This window comes from Lissotriton vulgaris, chromosome 1_1 (assembly GCF_964263255.1).
Source record: "Lissotriton vulgaris chromosome 1_1, aLisVul1.2, whole genome shotgun sequence".
Taxonomy (NCBI): Eukaryota; Metazoa; Chordata; class Amphibia; order Caudata; family Salamandridae; genus Lissotriton; species Lissotriton vulgaris.
The window spans coordinates 178,398,045-178,414,082 of record NC_141685.1 but is presented as its reverse complement, the minus strand read 5'-3'; positions in this window follow the sequence as shown (position 1 = coordinate 178,414,082).

Genomic DNA, 16,038 nt, shown 5'->3' with positions numbered 1-16,038 from the left:
GCTCAACTGAGAGCTAATACTATAATATTCACTGCACTCTAGAATCTCATCCCATAATGCTTTGCTGAGCCTTTGGCTAGCATTGTATTTTTGCCCATAACTTTTCTTTGGGTGGTCCTACGAGGATGGGACCACCACTGAATCGTTCAGCATGATATGCTCTTTGTGTTCAAGGCATCTGCTTGGGCCTTCCCCTAGGTTAGGGGGGACCCCAAAATCATCACCTCTCTCATTGCCTGATATTTTTCGAAGCTCACTTTTGTGAATTGGTTATATGCTTTTTAGCATGCAAAGGTAAAGTTGTTTTATCAAAGGGTTGTGGGTGTAGTTGCTAACTCCCTACCTGGCAGAGTCAGAGTTTTTGCATGAACTCTGTGTTTTCAATTTAATGCGTTGTTAGCTAATCTCTGCAACCTCTACTAGCGGACCTGAGTTCATTGCCCACGGTTAATAAATTCTTCAGCTGAAAGATTTTACCTGCTCTACTTCACCCGCTGGTAAAGTGCGGAGGTAATCAGGAGATTTCAGTTCAGGGAAAAATCAGAGTTCAGACCGACAGCAGGTCAGGCCAAGGATTTGCAAGGGAAAATAGCAGCATGCCGTCCTTTTCCCAAGGGGCAATTATGCCTCCAAACGATTTCAGTTCCTGCCCACAAAATAACTTTTAGGTAGTTTGCATGATTTCCATTGGTCAAAATCCATAGTGTAACCGTGATGTGATCGTTCTCTAACCCAAATCTTCTGGAACCCATACGTAATACCTTTGTTCAGTGGTCATTGTTCTTTAACCCCTCCCACGCTTATGACGGAACCGCTCCGTCACGCCCCTCGGGTGGGCTGTGCTGGTGATGCAGCGGTTCCGTCATGGCCCGCTCACTGCGCCTGCGCGGCGCTGATCTTGCGCCTGCGCGGCGTGTTCTATTGAGCGGGCGGGGCCATGACAGAACCACTCCATCACAAGCACAGCCCACCCGAGGGGCGTGACGGAGCGGTTCCGTCACAAGCGTCGGAGCGCCGCACGCACCCCCCCTCCCCTTAGCGCTGCGGCGGAATTGCCGCCACAGCGAAAGGGTTAAGAATGTGCAATATCACTTCCCTTCGGAAATAGTAAATACATTTGCAACTCAACGTGTCCGCTCCACTCGCTCTCTTCTGAGCTTGCAACATAGTCAATACAGTTTTATTCAAACAGAATGGATGTACATTTTTCAAACTGTAGGACAGAAACTTCAGTGATAATACTCGTAGCTTCAGTGCAATCGGGACATTTTTAGATTATTCGAAGGAAATAATGAAAGACAAAATACATTTTTGAGGCCTACATGGAAAACCACTAAATCACTATTTTCTAAAGAAAAAACATGCTAATGTTGAAAACATTAAAGAACTAGAGATGCATAAGAAATAATATAAAAACACCATTTCATTATACTTGTAAGCATAGCCTAATTACGTTTCATTAAGAAACATGCAATCACTTTCTCTCGGATTTACATCTCAAAGAAAACATAAGCAGGACTAATTTTACTTGAGCATTCTCATAATCATATTTTGTTTTAAAACTACAGACTGCATTACTACCTTTCATATTATTTTCATAGCACATTAGTAGGTTTCTCTCTCTGTCATGAATGACTTAATCTCAAACCAGTTTGTGACCCTTCTGCATGCTTTTACGATGCAGTTTCAAACTCTCACGTGTTTCACAAGGCACACTGTTAGTCATGTTTCTTAAGTATGTATTATGTATCAGTATCACACCCAAGGGTAAGGAATTGAGTGACCAAAACACTCTTAATAAAATAATCACGCTCCGCCAGTGGCATTTAAAGCAGTGATTACAACAAGGCAGATTCCTTTGTTCTATGAAATGTCCCTTCATGGATGCCTGAAATAAGGAATAGCAGAGTCCTTTAAATGGGCAGGGGAGTACACAACATCTGACAATTCATTAAAGGAGGTACAAATACCTTACTGTGATGCCAGTCATCATCACAGGAAGAGTAAATTGTTGGTGTTGGATGCTTCTGAGAATCTGTGTCATGATACATGTGTAACTTGTGTTTCTTTCTACAGTATTCACTACTTTTGCTCTCACGACATTGAGTCTCAGTGGTCCCAAGTTCCCTGTCTATGCAGTATCCATGAACTGTTTTACCCCCTTGGAGTGCAACTCACTTATAATTTCTAACTCTATTTTTACAGGTCACTGAAGCAACAAAAAGAAAAATAAATGTTGTAATGTTGGAAACATTTCTATAAAGGGTTATTTTGAGGAAAGTAGAAACACTCTAAATCTCTGAAGAAAAAACTAGTTCTATGCACCAGGAATGGTGAGGAATTTGGTGCAGAAGAAACTTGTGAATGTGAAAGTGATTTATCGACTTTCTTACAATCATTATTTGTTGTCAAACCTTGAAGTACAATGACCAGGAACATTTACCAAGTGTCAGTTATTGGGATTGAATAGCCTCTGAAATAATAACTGTACCTGCATGTAAATTGAAAATCTACGGCAGCTACTAAATATAAGAATATTTTCACTTAAAGGAAACATTTCACGGTTGGTCAAGCAAAGAACATTGGCAACAACTGATCCTCACACAGAGCACTTGGGAATATTCAGTGTTGCAAATTCTGCCTGATGGTTTAAGAGAAATGCCTTGGAGACCCAAGCCTCTCCCAGGAAATTCTTTATCCGTAGACATGATGTGATGTGACAGAAGTGTCAGGAAGGCTAATAACCTCAGTTTACACGAGCAAGCTTATGTCTCCGTCTCCTGTGATTCGGATGAAAGAAAACATTGTATTTTAAAAAATAACTGAAAATTTTCTTCTCAGATGTCATTACAGCAAAGACACTGGATTAACATCTACAATATAGAAAGATTTGTACCACCAACTCTGTCTCTTGGGTTGATCTATGTTGTTTCCAAGTGTGCCAGACCTCCAAAGTTAATGTTGTACCTTTTTGGGCCTCACTGGAATAGGAAGCTTAAAAAGGGCCAGTGTTACACTATTGATAATTTGAGAACCTCCCTAACATGTTTTAATCCATGTTCATTACTTGTATAAAAAATGTACCTCACTTGTAAGTACTAATCCTCAAAGGCCCTATCAGTGCTTTTAAAACTCCTAAATTAAATGCGATAAATTGCAGTCAGAATGAGCTTAATTCTACTTGAGGGAATCCTTGTGGGCATAACTTGGAGAAAATGAATCCATGAGGGGCATCTTAATAAAAATAAGGGGCCCCTCAGTGAAAGTTTATAAGACAAGTTATATAGGCTGGCTTCAAAGATAAGAACATTGATCTCCAAATAAAAGCTATAATTAGGTGAATGCAAATGTGAAGAAGAGCTTCAGCAGCGTAGTTTAGAAGTTAATGTTGAGTTTTAACATAAACAAGTACAGACCCTGGAATTAGATTCAGACTTAAGATGGCATGTAGCCAGGAACAAACCCAACTTAGAGATACAAATAACTTGAATAAGAGCAATGAATGTGAGAACAACTTTAGTTATCAATCCCACCTCACTAAACACAAGAGAACTCATACTGGACAAAAACCGTATCAGTGTCCTGAATGCCAGAAAGACTTCATTCGGAAAAGTGATCTCATTCAACATGTGAGAATCCACACTGGGCACAAACCTTATCAGTGCACTATCTTATGAGGTTCTATTTCTAGGTCTCGGCTAGACACTACTTGCGCTGTCTCAAAGAGACATGTTTATCTCCTTTATAGGCTTCAGCCCACTCACAGACTTACCATTTGCTGGCTCCACCATCGATCTAATATTATTTATCCCCATTTGTCCATGGCATACATTCGTCATGTCTCTACCTACGAGAGCATAGACCAATTACTACTATCCATCCCCAGCTGCCATTTTAGCATTTGTTATCAGTGCTACTTTTTTCTTTAATTTAGAGCACTTGAGACGGGTGCTCATGGCTTATGGAGCACCGCTGAAAACAGGGATGAAATTCTTGTTCTGATCTCATAATATTTGCTGTCCATTCAAACACCAAAATCAAATGTCAGATGCTGTCTCATCTGCTGACTGCTATCATACACAATGGTTCAGCCCTGTGTTCCGCCCCATTCACGTTACCTGCACCCCCCCACCGCCACCACCATATAGCGCGTTTGTGCCTCACAATGTGCATGAAAACTGAAGCCCGAAATCAAAAGTCAGACGCGGTCACATCTGCTGACCGTTCTCCATACAACGGCTCCGCCCTATGTTCTGCATTTGTCTCTCTCATCCCTTACACAGTTCTACGCCCCCCCCACTGCCACGCCATACAGTGCATTTGCGCCTCACAACGCACATGAAAACTGAAGACTGAGATCAATTGTCAGATGCTGTCTCATCTGCTGACTGCTTTACCCTAAACGAAGCGCAACACGAGGCCGCTTAAAAAACGAAGGAACACGTGGAGAGGTGTGGCTCACTGGTTAGAGGCGGCAGACCTGTTAGCAGAGAACGGCCCGGGACCAGGGTTCAATTCCCGACGCGGCAGGGTCGTGGACCAGGGGTCAACGGACTCGATAATTCTCGCCTCAGTGCCTACTCTAACCTGGGAACACACTCGGTAACTCTGGGCATTAAGCTTACCTCATCTCTACAATGAACCCCCACAGACGCCAGGGATGCCTGGTTTCACCCTGGAGATACCCAGTAAGGGACCATCTCACAGGGAAAACCAGGACGGGTTCCCCAGCGGTCTACAGCGCCAGGACACTCAGTTAGAGTAACAGTGCGCTTTACAAATATCCCACATTTACAAAGTAACAAAACTTGCACAGGTCTCCCTAGCACAGCGAGAGAGCCCCTGCTACCGTATTTACTGCTTTCTCAGAAAATAGCCACATAATGCCTTCGGGGCCTTGCTGTTTGAACACTTTTTGGCCCATATCTCTGCTTGTGGTGGTCCCAGGATGACGGGACCACCACCAAAAAGTCAACACAATACAGCCTTTCTTTTAAAGGTACTGTCAGAGTCCTCACTCTTAGTGGGGACTGCAAAGCGATCAACTCCCCTGGATTTTCGTGTCTTTTTGAGCTCTCCCACGGCTGTAGCTTTTACTCTACAGCCGGTAGTGTTTCAACCCCTAGGGGCCAGATGCATGGTAATTTAATGGCATTTAATCAGACCTGGAAGGCCTGGAAATCCACAAATGTGATGTTGATCCTATGCCCTCTAGGGACTGACTGTATGGTTGCAATTCAATGCTTTTTCAGTGTGATGGCCTCTACGGGTTGTTTTTACCATTGCAGCTTTGATATCAAACCCATGAAAGAATACACAAACACAAGCTTAATTACTGAAAAAATCTTACTGGGGTTACCATAATGATTGCAAATGTTTTATTGGTTATCACAGTAATGGTAATGATTTTTGCAAAAGGTATGTGTTTATCACAAAACAAATGATTGAACGAATATGAGATTTTTGGGTGACCCTCCAAGGGGTCCCCAATGATTACACAATGTCATCTATGTATGTTCCATCTGACAATGTACATATTTGTAAAATATTTTGTAGTTTTTAGAAGTGTGTTTTAAATAAATGTACTACTGCTTTTTCTAAAGAGAAGGTACTGACTGGACAATCAGTTATTGGGTGTTGTCATTGCGTGCCAGTGATTGGTGATTAATAGCCCACATCACCTCCCTTGAGTAGGCCTTGGACTGCTCCTCCCAGCTAACCTGTGAGAGTCAAGCGCTACAATGGGGTGTTTGGTTCCCAGTGAAGACAATTGTGGACACATCTTTAGATATGCCTGACTGCTCTGTGCAAAGCTATCAGAGGTTGAGCACAGGTTATCTTTTAGTGTGTATCTAGCTTGCCCTGTAGAGAGCGGTGGTTCCTGCCTGGCCTGGGTGCATACCTCAGCCAACCAGGAATCCCATTGCTACCATTCTATCAATCATTGTAAATCAGCGATTTAGGGTCAACGAGCCTCCTACAGAACATTTCATATAACATGAATATCAGCATTTCAGAGCAGCTTGAACGAAGGAAGCCACACCAGCAGATCTTTGAGCAAAGCAACATCATAGGAAGTGAACATTACATGGTCTTTGAGTCAGTGACCTCACATAACCTTTGACCAAGTGACATCGCAGAAAGTGACAACACATGGTGTTTCTTATACATTTCAGTCCCTTACTGCATGTGGTTTGTAATTGGTGATATATTTATTGCACCAAATAAAATACAACTCTACTGAGTCAGAATGTTTCAAGTGTGATAAATACCACCCAGAGTAAAGATGTTTTCATACCATGTTTGCAACACACATCTTCAAAACAGGACTCAGTGAAAAATCCCTAGCTAAAAGACATTCACAGTGACAACGTTTATAGCTCTCAAATTGCTGAAACCTATTTGATTTGTCAATGCTTGTTAAGTCTCTGTCTCCCTTATTTTCTAAGGCAGGGTGTTGCATTACCAGTGGTTGGCCATGCGTGGTGCTGCACTCTCTATTGCTCCACTTTTGCTTTAGTAAGTTACATTTGTACATTTTACTCCACCTCTGTTTAAGCGTGTGCAGATGTGCAAGTCCCCATTTTTGAATAACTTTATACTCGTAATGGTGAATAGCTAAAACTAGCAACGTTACTCTATGAGCATCCTTGCATGTATAGATTACTCACAGGTGTAAGGTACCTTTGTGAATAGCCTTCAAGGTGTCCAACTCAACCTGGGTGTTTCATTTTTGTGGTAACTCTAAAGTGGACGCAGCACTTGGGCTATTTTTAGAGCGAATGAGATTATCCTGCGCGAACACCAAAGCACTCGTCCGATGTGTTTGTTTGGCTGGTTCTTTGAGTTGGTTTGGATCATCAACCTTGGACCATATCCATAACCTGGAAGCTCTGAAGACTTTACACCTGTTATAACTGCCTGAAGTTTCAGACATTTTGATGGCCGTAGATTTTGGTTTGACTTGATAACCCAACTCTACTCTGAGAATTTTGTACTCCAAGCCACTTCTGTGCACCTCCTCACCTTCTGTGATTAGTTCATTCCAAACCCTTGCATCAAATTCCAGTGTTAATCATTACCGGAGACTAGACTTACCTTTCTCCCTTGAGCATGGCTAGCGAGGACAAATACTATTTCATATGTGGCTTCAACACTGCATCGGTGGATCAGCATTTTAATTTACATTTTTTTTTGCATTTGTTTTTGGTTTAGAATACATGACTAACTGTATCCTTTATTTCCTTTGGGGCAGTTGTTTTTGCTAAATAATAATCCCTAAATCACAATTATTCTTTTGATTTTGCTTCAGAATAATTATTAAATATTCTTCTTTATCTAAACTTGGTTAGAATCTTGAAGTTCTTGTCCCTTTTTTCTTTGAAATTTGTGACTTCGAACTGTTTTGCTTTACCATCAAACGAGGCCATACTGCAAAAGTCATATTACCAAAAGCGAGCTAAGGACACTTTAGTAGAAGACACATTTACCTTTGCTGAAAGAAGTATGGGAAGAATAAGGCAGGCTGACTCCGGGAAGCCGACCACTGAGCTGAAAAGCTTACTGTCTTAGGTGGAATCAGCACATGCTGTGGATGCAAAAAGTAAAGATTATGAGGGGAGCTATTGGTAGCTGGGTCCCCAGAATTTGAGACTGCCACCCTCTCTCAAACAGTTGAAGTATTTAAAGATGCATGCGTCAGACATTCAGGTCTCAACAACTAAGACTGCCCGCTCCTGTCATACAACACTTGCACTGGTACCTGAGTCACTTTACCCTGTGCTGTGTAGGCATTTAACATAAACAATTTGTGCTTTGTAAACAGACAGCACCCCTCTTTGTATGTAAATGAGCTTCTATGAGCAGACACCCCAAGCTCCCATCTGTTCTAGTGCGGATGATAATGTGAGCACTGTAAGGTAATCACAAACAAGGGATGTATTGAGAAATAATTGAGAAATATTGGGAAGTAATCGGCTTCCAAGTCACGCAGCTGCCCTTGACCCTCTGGTAGGTCGCTCCCCTCCCGCTGGAGCTCCGCCGCCATCTGCCTCTGTGAACGCCTCCTGACCTGCCTGTGCGCTGCTCCTGTGCCTGCCTGTACTTCTGAGCACTTTGTCTGCTCCTGACCTCACGGTTCCTGGCCCCCGGTGATTTCGCCGCCCTGATTGCTTCGCCGCCTTCCTGCTGATTGTCCCAACCCCTTCCTTCGGTACCCCGCCCCCCTCCCATGCTCCCTGCGCTTGCTGCCAGGTTTTTCCCAACGCTGCCTTCCCTGCGTCCCCGCCCCCCTGCTGCTGATTCGCCACTCCCACCAGCCCCACCCTCCTCCCAGCTGAGCCTTCCTCCCACTCCTCAATTTATGGTGGCCGCTGCAAGGCCGCGCAGTGGATGCACGCAACGGGTGCACCGCTGGTCAGCCCGTCTGCGCCTGTCCGTGCCTGGACCGCGCCCAGCGCCACGACCCCTGGACCAAGCACCACCCACGAAGCCACATCTGGTACGATGCCAACACCCTCATCGCACTCAACCTCGGACAACCATCCAAATGCAACAAGGCCACGCCCAAGCGCACCCACGGCCCCTTCACCTGCCGGAATTGCAGCTTCTCCTGCACCAAAGACACCGAGCCACCAACCACGACTGAACCAAATCAGCTCAGATGCATCCTGCTCAACACCCGCTCTGCAAGCAAACACGCCGTCGAGCTCTGGGACCTGTTCGACTCCACATCACCAGACATCGCCTTCCTGACAGAGACCTGGCTGAATGAAACCGCCACCCCAGACATCACCATAGACATCCCCGATGGATACAAGATCACCCGCAGGGACCGCACTAAAGGAGTCGGCGGAGGAATTGCCATCATCTACAGGAGCACCATCAGAGTCTCCACAAGCACCACCGACACCCTCAACTCCGCTGAACACATGCACCTCCATATTCACACGGACCCCACGACCACCCTAAGAGGCACCCTCGTCTATAGACCACCCGGACCCCGCCCCCAATTCTGCAACTCCATCGCAGACTTCACCAGCACGCAAGCACTGACCTCCACCAACTACATCCTCCTTGGCGACCTGAACTACCAATTGGAAAACAACAATGACAGAAACTTATCCACCCCGATCGACAACCTCTCCACCCTCAGACTGACACAGATCGTCACGACACCCACCCACATCGCCGGCCACACGCTCGAAGCCATCTTCACCTCCAGTCCCTATGTCGCTTTCAGCCACGCCTCCGAGCTCACCTGGACCGACCGCCACTGCGTCCACTTCAGCTTCCAGAAAGCCATCTCACACCACCGCACCCCACAGATCCCTAGACGCCGTTGGAGCAAAGTCACCAAGGAACTACTACAAGCTCACCTCGCACTCAACCCCCCCGAACAACCCCACCGACCCTGAGGAGGGGGCCCATGTCCTCAGACACTGGATGGAAGACTGCACCAACACCTTAGCCCCTATGAAACAGCACACCAACAGGGACCCCAGCCAAAAAGCAAGCTGGTTCCCCCCAAAACTCCTAGCCTCTAAGCGCGCCTGTCAGAAACGGGAAAACAACTGCGAGACGAGAAAACGCCTGATAGCCACACAGCCCTCAAGGATGCCATCAGCAACCACTACCACCTCATCAGGACCACCAAGAAGACCTCCTTCAAAGACCGCCTCGACAACAACACACACAACAGCAAGGAGCTCTTCAACATCGTGAAGAAACTCTCAAACCCTGGCTCCTGCACCAACGACATCCCGCCATCTCAATCCCTCTGCGATGCCCTCGCTGCCTTCTTCCACCGCAAGATCACCGACATCCACGACAGCCTCAATCCCCGGACGCGCCCCACCAACCCCACCGCACTGTTACCACCAGCACCCACCGACCACCTCACCGCATGGACCAGCGTGACCACCGAAGACACCATCACAACCCTGAGCACAACTCTGAGCACCATCCACTCCGGCGCCTCATACGACCCTCATCCCCACCACATCATCAACAAGGCAACAGCTCCATTGCACCCCACCTGTGTAACATCATCAACGTCTCATTCAAGACCGCGACCTTCCCTGAGTGCTGGAAGCACGCCGAAATTAACGCCCTGCTGAAGAAACCCATGGCGGACCCGAGCGACCTCAAGAACTTCCAGCCCATCTCCCTGCTCCCGTTCCCGGCAAAGGTCATCGAAAAAATCGTCAACACCCAGCTCACCCGGTACTTGGAAGATAACAACATCCTCGACCCCTCCCAGTCAGGTTTCCGCAAGAACCACAGCACCAAGACCGCCCTCATCGCCGACACAGACGACATCAGGATCCTACTCGACAACGGCAAGACAGCAGCCCTCATCCTCAAGGACCTCTCCGCCGCATTCGACACCGTCTGCCATCACACACTACTCACACGCATCTACCGCACAAGGTTCAGCGACAAGACCCTGGAATGGATCACCTCCTTCCTCTCCGACAGAACCCAAAGAGTTCACCTCCCCCCATTCCACTCAGAAGTCACCAAGATCATCTGCGGCGTCCCGCAAGGCTCATCCCTCAGCCCGACGCTCTGCAACATCTACAAGGCTCCACTCGCACGCATCGCCAGACTCCACGACCTCAACATAATCTCATATGCCGACGACCCACAGCTGATCCTCTCCCTCACCAAGGACCCCCTCACCGCCAAAGCCAACCTGCACCGTGGTATGAAGGCTGTCGCCAACTGGATGGAAGACAGCTCAAACTGAACACGGACAAGACAGAGATCCTCCTCCTCGGACCCAACCCCTCTGCCTGGGACGACTCCTGGTGGCCCACCTCCCTGGGCACTGACCCGACTCCTACCAACTACGCACGCAACGTGGGAGTCATCCTCGACTCGAAACTCACCATGGCCAACCAAATCAACGCAGTCTCTTCAACCTGCTTCTACACCCTCCGCATGCTCCACAAGATCTACAGATGGATCCCTAAAGACACACGGAAAACTGTCACCCACGCCCTCATCAGCAGCAGATTCGACTACGGCAACGCCCTCTACGCCGAAGCCCCGTCCAAGCTCATCAGCAGACTACAAAGAATCCAGAATGACTCTGCACGCCTGGTCCTCAACTTCCCATGCCGAGACCACATCACTCCCCACCTGAGAGACCTGCACTGGCTCCCCGTTGACAGAAGAATCACCTTCAAACTCCTGACCCACGCACACAAAGCACTCCACAACACCGGCCCAGAATACCTCAACAGCCGACTGTCATTCTACGTACCCAACAGAGAACTCCGCTACGCCGACCTCTCACTGGCCACCGTCCCACACATCCACAGAAACACCACCGGGGGCAGGTTCTTCTCACACCACGCCGCAATGACATGGAACGCCCTCCCTCTACCCCTACGTCAGACAGAAGACCCACAGACCTTCAGTAGACTACTCAAGACCTGGCTCTTTGACCGCTAGCTGCAGCCACCCTCCCCCCCAGCGCCTTGAGACCATCGCGGGTGTGTGGTGCGCTTTATAAATTCTCTGATTGATTGATATGTGGTTCTTTATGAGTTTTGATTTATGCTAATTTGCAGCAATTCTCCAGGTTACTTTTTTCTCAGTTCATCACTTCATATCCCTCTTTGCTCCATCAGTTAATCATGAGGTTGGATGTAGGATCTGTTGTTAGTGTTCCTCAACCTTGTCACAATCCCTTTGCCCTCGATTTGACGGCATGTGTTTTGTCTTCATGTTGGTCCAGGATGAGCCTTCTCAAGGCAGAAGGCGCTGTAATAGGGATAATATTTCAGAAATATATGAAATCATCAGAGCTGCAAATTGTGACAGAAAAGAGCTGAAAATGTGCCTCTTTAAAGATTATCACATTATGATGCATCAGCACTCCTCTCACTCTTAGAAACCATTTACCCTCCAATCACATGTTGACTGTCTGTGTCTTGGACCATGTGCAGAGCTTGGATGCCTTCCAGTGATAGTCAGGTTATATTAATAGGATATATATATATATAAGGTAAAATGTGTCCAAACTTCATTAGCACTCATCCCTCTTACAATGTGATGTGGGGAGCTATGTTCTGAATACTGGTTTCCATTTGTGATTGAATGTTTTGACCTGATATGTCAGACACATGATCTCTTAAAAGGTCTTCCTGTTACTCGGTGTGGAGCTTGTAACCAGCTGGAGCTGTGGCTGGAAGGGTCTATGTTATTTACGGATCAGTATATAGAGCGTTCATAGAGGACAGATATCACACCAGACTCCACATGACCTGGTTCGGATTATGGTTGGCAACAGGGAGCCGAGAACATTCTCTAAAACATAATGTATCATGGCGGTTGGACTGAATATCCATCACGCTGCAGATTGCCAGACCCTGGCTTTCTTTCATCACCTAGCTCCTCTCCCTGTTTAAAGCTCCTGTGCGTCATCTGTGACCAGGCACCACCAAGCTCACATCTCCCACATATGTAAAGGAGCACTAGGCTCCCATCCTCCTCCCTGTGTAAACACGCTAGTGTGCCATCTCCAACCAGGAGCCACCAGTCGTGTATATAAATGAGTCTGTGTGCCATCTGTAGCCCGGCTCGCTTGTGCATATGTACACATGCAGGAGGCTAATGTGACTCCTCGCCATGTAAACGAGATTGTGTGCCGTCTGCAACCAGAATCATTGTACTTTTAGTAACCAAGATGAGGTGTGGTGCCCTTTAGAATCGAGAACAACCTCTCCTATTTCTCATCTCTGTGTAAAGAACATGGTGGCACTCTGTGACCAGGAATAACCAGGCTTCTATCCTCATTATGTAAATCGCCCTGTTACCACAGAGGCTAATTCTGTGATACATAAATGCTATGGGGTTAGTGCACCGCAAGTGTTGATGGTCTCGGCTAGTACCCAGTGATGAACATCTAAAGCAGACAGGCTACACAAGTGGTAAATTACCCTCTGTCATACATTATACAGATATTGCAAGTTACTAAGTGGTTCTGTGACCATGTAGAATAATGAGGCTGACGACAAAGCTCCTTGTTAGGGTCATAGAACTCAGAGATGGTTTAAAATATCCTTTTAAATAAGCCTGGGCAGTGACCTCCGCTCAGTTTGCAGAGTTTTCTGCACTCCACGGAGCATGCTGAATTTCAAGGAGCAGAGTTTTTTCCTCGCTTGTGCTCGTCAACGTTAAGTTGGTGAGTTGAGTGAGGAAAATCCACCTTCCAGCAAGATTTTTTCCTTGCTCGCCAAGGTCTAGTTGGTTAGCGCGAGTGAGGAAAATCAGCCTCTAATCAATCTCTAAAATGTCTACTGCTCAACTGTCGATCTGCAGTGAAACATGCTTCTGACATAGCTGACATCATCATCAATCAAGAAATAGACATAACAATCCTGACTGAAACCTGGTTATCTGAATCCTCATCCCCAGTCCTGGACCTTCTTGTACCACCGTACTATAACATATTAGGACTGGACAGACAGATAAAGACAGGGGGAGGTATTGCCCGTATCCATAGATCGATTTTAGAAGTTGGCCAATTTCAATCCAACCCCCTCGAATCATGCAAACACCTAGGGCTCAACATAAGATCGGCAAATAAACAGATCTGCAACTTACATGCCCTATATCACCCACCAGGAAACAATCTGAACTTCATTGACCAACTGATGGAGATCATCACTGCTAACGCCAACTCCGACATTAATAATATATTTTTAGGTGATTTCAATCTACGTTGGAACGACAACAACGACAAACATGTCAACGCCTTTAAAGAATTTTTAAATGATCTAAAACTATCCCAAGCATGTCTTCAACCAACACACTCAAAAGGAGCTACAATGGACTGGATTATCTCGAAGAACAAGGACATCTCAATCCTCTCCATTGAACAGTGTGACTGGTCAGATCACCACGCCATAACCTTCCTAATACCATCACGGGAGAAAATAAAAACGATTCAAACTAACAAAATGAAAAGATGGATCCGAGATACCAAGGACTCAAATATGGATTTGCTATCTGAAAATTGCAAGAGAGACTTAAACCCACCTGGCAACTTGAAAAATGTGAACGATCTAACGAACCATTACAATACCACAGTAACTGAAATAGTCAATGCCACCATACCACTCAAATTAAAAAGAGTTACGGAAAAGACAAAAAATCCATGGTTTATTGGAATATTGAATGAAGAAAGACGTAATTTGAGACGAGCAGAAAGAAAATGAACACCCATCCTCCCCTACATTGAAGTCACTCAGAAAAATCAGAAATGAATATAACAAGAAGATCATCAACACAAAAAAGGAATTTATCAGAACAGAATTATATAACGCCAAAAACAGACCACGTAAATTATTCAAAATAATAAAACAACAATCTAACAAGTTGGCAAAATCTGTCCAAGAGGTCACTAAAACACAAGTAAGTTGCAATGAATTTTCTACCTTCTTCATTAACAAAGCCAATAAGTTGGAAGAAGAAATTAGGACCGCCGCAGATAACTTCAAAGACAACACGCCTCCATCACCATATGATCCAAATTATGCAAACAAGACGACTATAAACAAAGCACACTGGAACACTTTCAAATTATTAGACCAGAATGAAATTGCTAAAACGCTTGCGACCACGAAATCCAACAACCATTATAACGACCCACTACCATCGAAATGCCTGAAAGAAATCAGCCATACTATGATTCCAATATGGACAGATATCATAAACGCCTCACTCACACAGGGGTGCCTCCCAGAAAGCCTGAAGACTGGACAAGTAGTCCCGATCATCAAAAAACCCACAGTGGACCCAACAGATCCAAATAATTATCGCCCAGTGACCAACATCCCTATTCTTGCCAAACTGATAGAGAAATGTGTACAGAATCAATTGAGTAAACATATGGACAACTTCTCATTGCTAGATGACTGCCAATCCAGATTCAGAGCAAATCATAGCACAGAAACAGCAATCCTACACATTGTCGATGATGCACTTCAAGCTCTAGATCGCAATCAATTTTGCCTACTCATCCTCCTAGACTTGTCAGCAGCATTTGACACAGTTAACCACGAAAAATTACTGAACAGACTTCACGACAGGATGGGAATGTCTGGCACGGTACTGAAATGGTTGGAATCATTTTTAAAGAACAGAACTCAGAGATTCCTAGTAAACCAATCTCTATCGCCATCATGCCCAAACACACTCGGAGTACCGCAAGGATCCACCTTACCTCCTTCACTGTTTAACTTATACATCAAACCTCTTACAGAAATTCTGCGGAAATCAAAAATATCCTACCACATGTATGCAGACGACACGCAACTTTACATCAAGATTGCTAGCCTGGAAGACATAACCACAATGAATGATGCCCTCAAAATATCGCTAAAATGGCTAACTAACAATCATCTCAAGCTTAACGCTAACAAAACAGAATTCTTACTCATTACACCACAAAAAAATCAATCCATAGTGAAAGAATGGTCCAAAATGATCACAGCATTAAATTGCATCCCTACTCTAGTTGACTCGGCGAAATACCTCGGATCACACTGGATAAGATCCTTGATATGAAAACCCACATTAAATCTATGGCAAAAAACGCCCCTTTCCACTTGAACTATCTGAGAAAGATGAAATCTTTTTTAACGGAGACAGACTTGAAACTAGCTGTGCAATCACTGGTTGTCTCTAGGATTGAATATGATTGTACTACACTTGCTGGTCTACCAAGAATTTCCACAGCACCCCTAAAAGCCTGACACAATGCAGCGGCAAGGCTTATTACAGGGTCGAGGAAATTTGACCATATCTCACCACACTTGAAAGCCTTAAACTGGTTACCGTACGAAGCCAGAGTACAGCTGAAAATGGCATGTATCACCCATAAAGCGATTCATCACAACACACCTAAATATCTCGCCCACAAAATAGAAATTTCAGGAAGAAACAGACTTGTCAGGAGTGCCAATTATCTGCTTTTGAAACCACCTATCTTTAAGAAGAAAAAAACATATGAGAGGACATTCT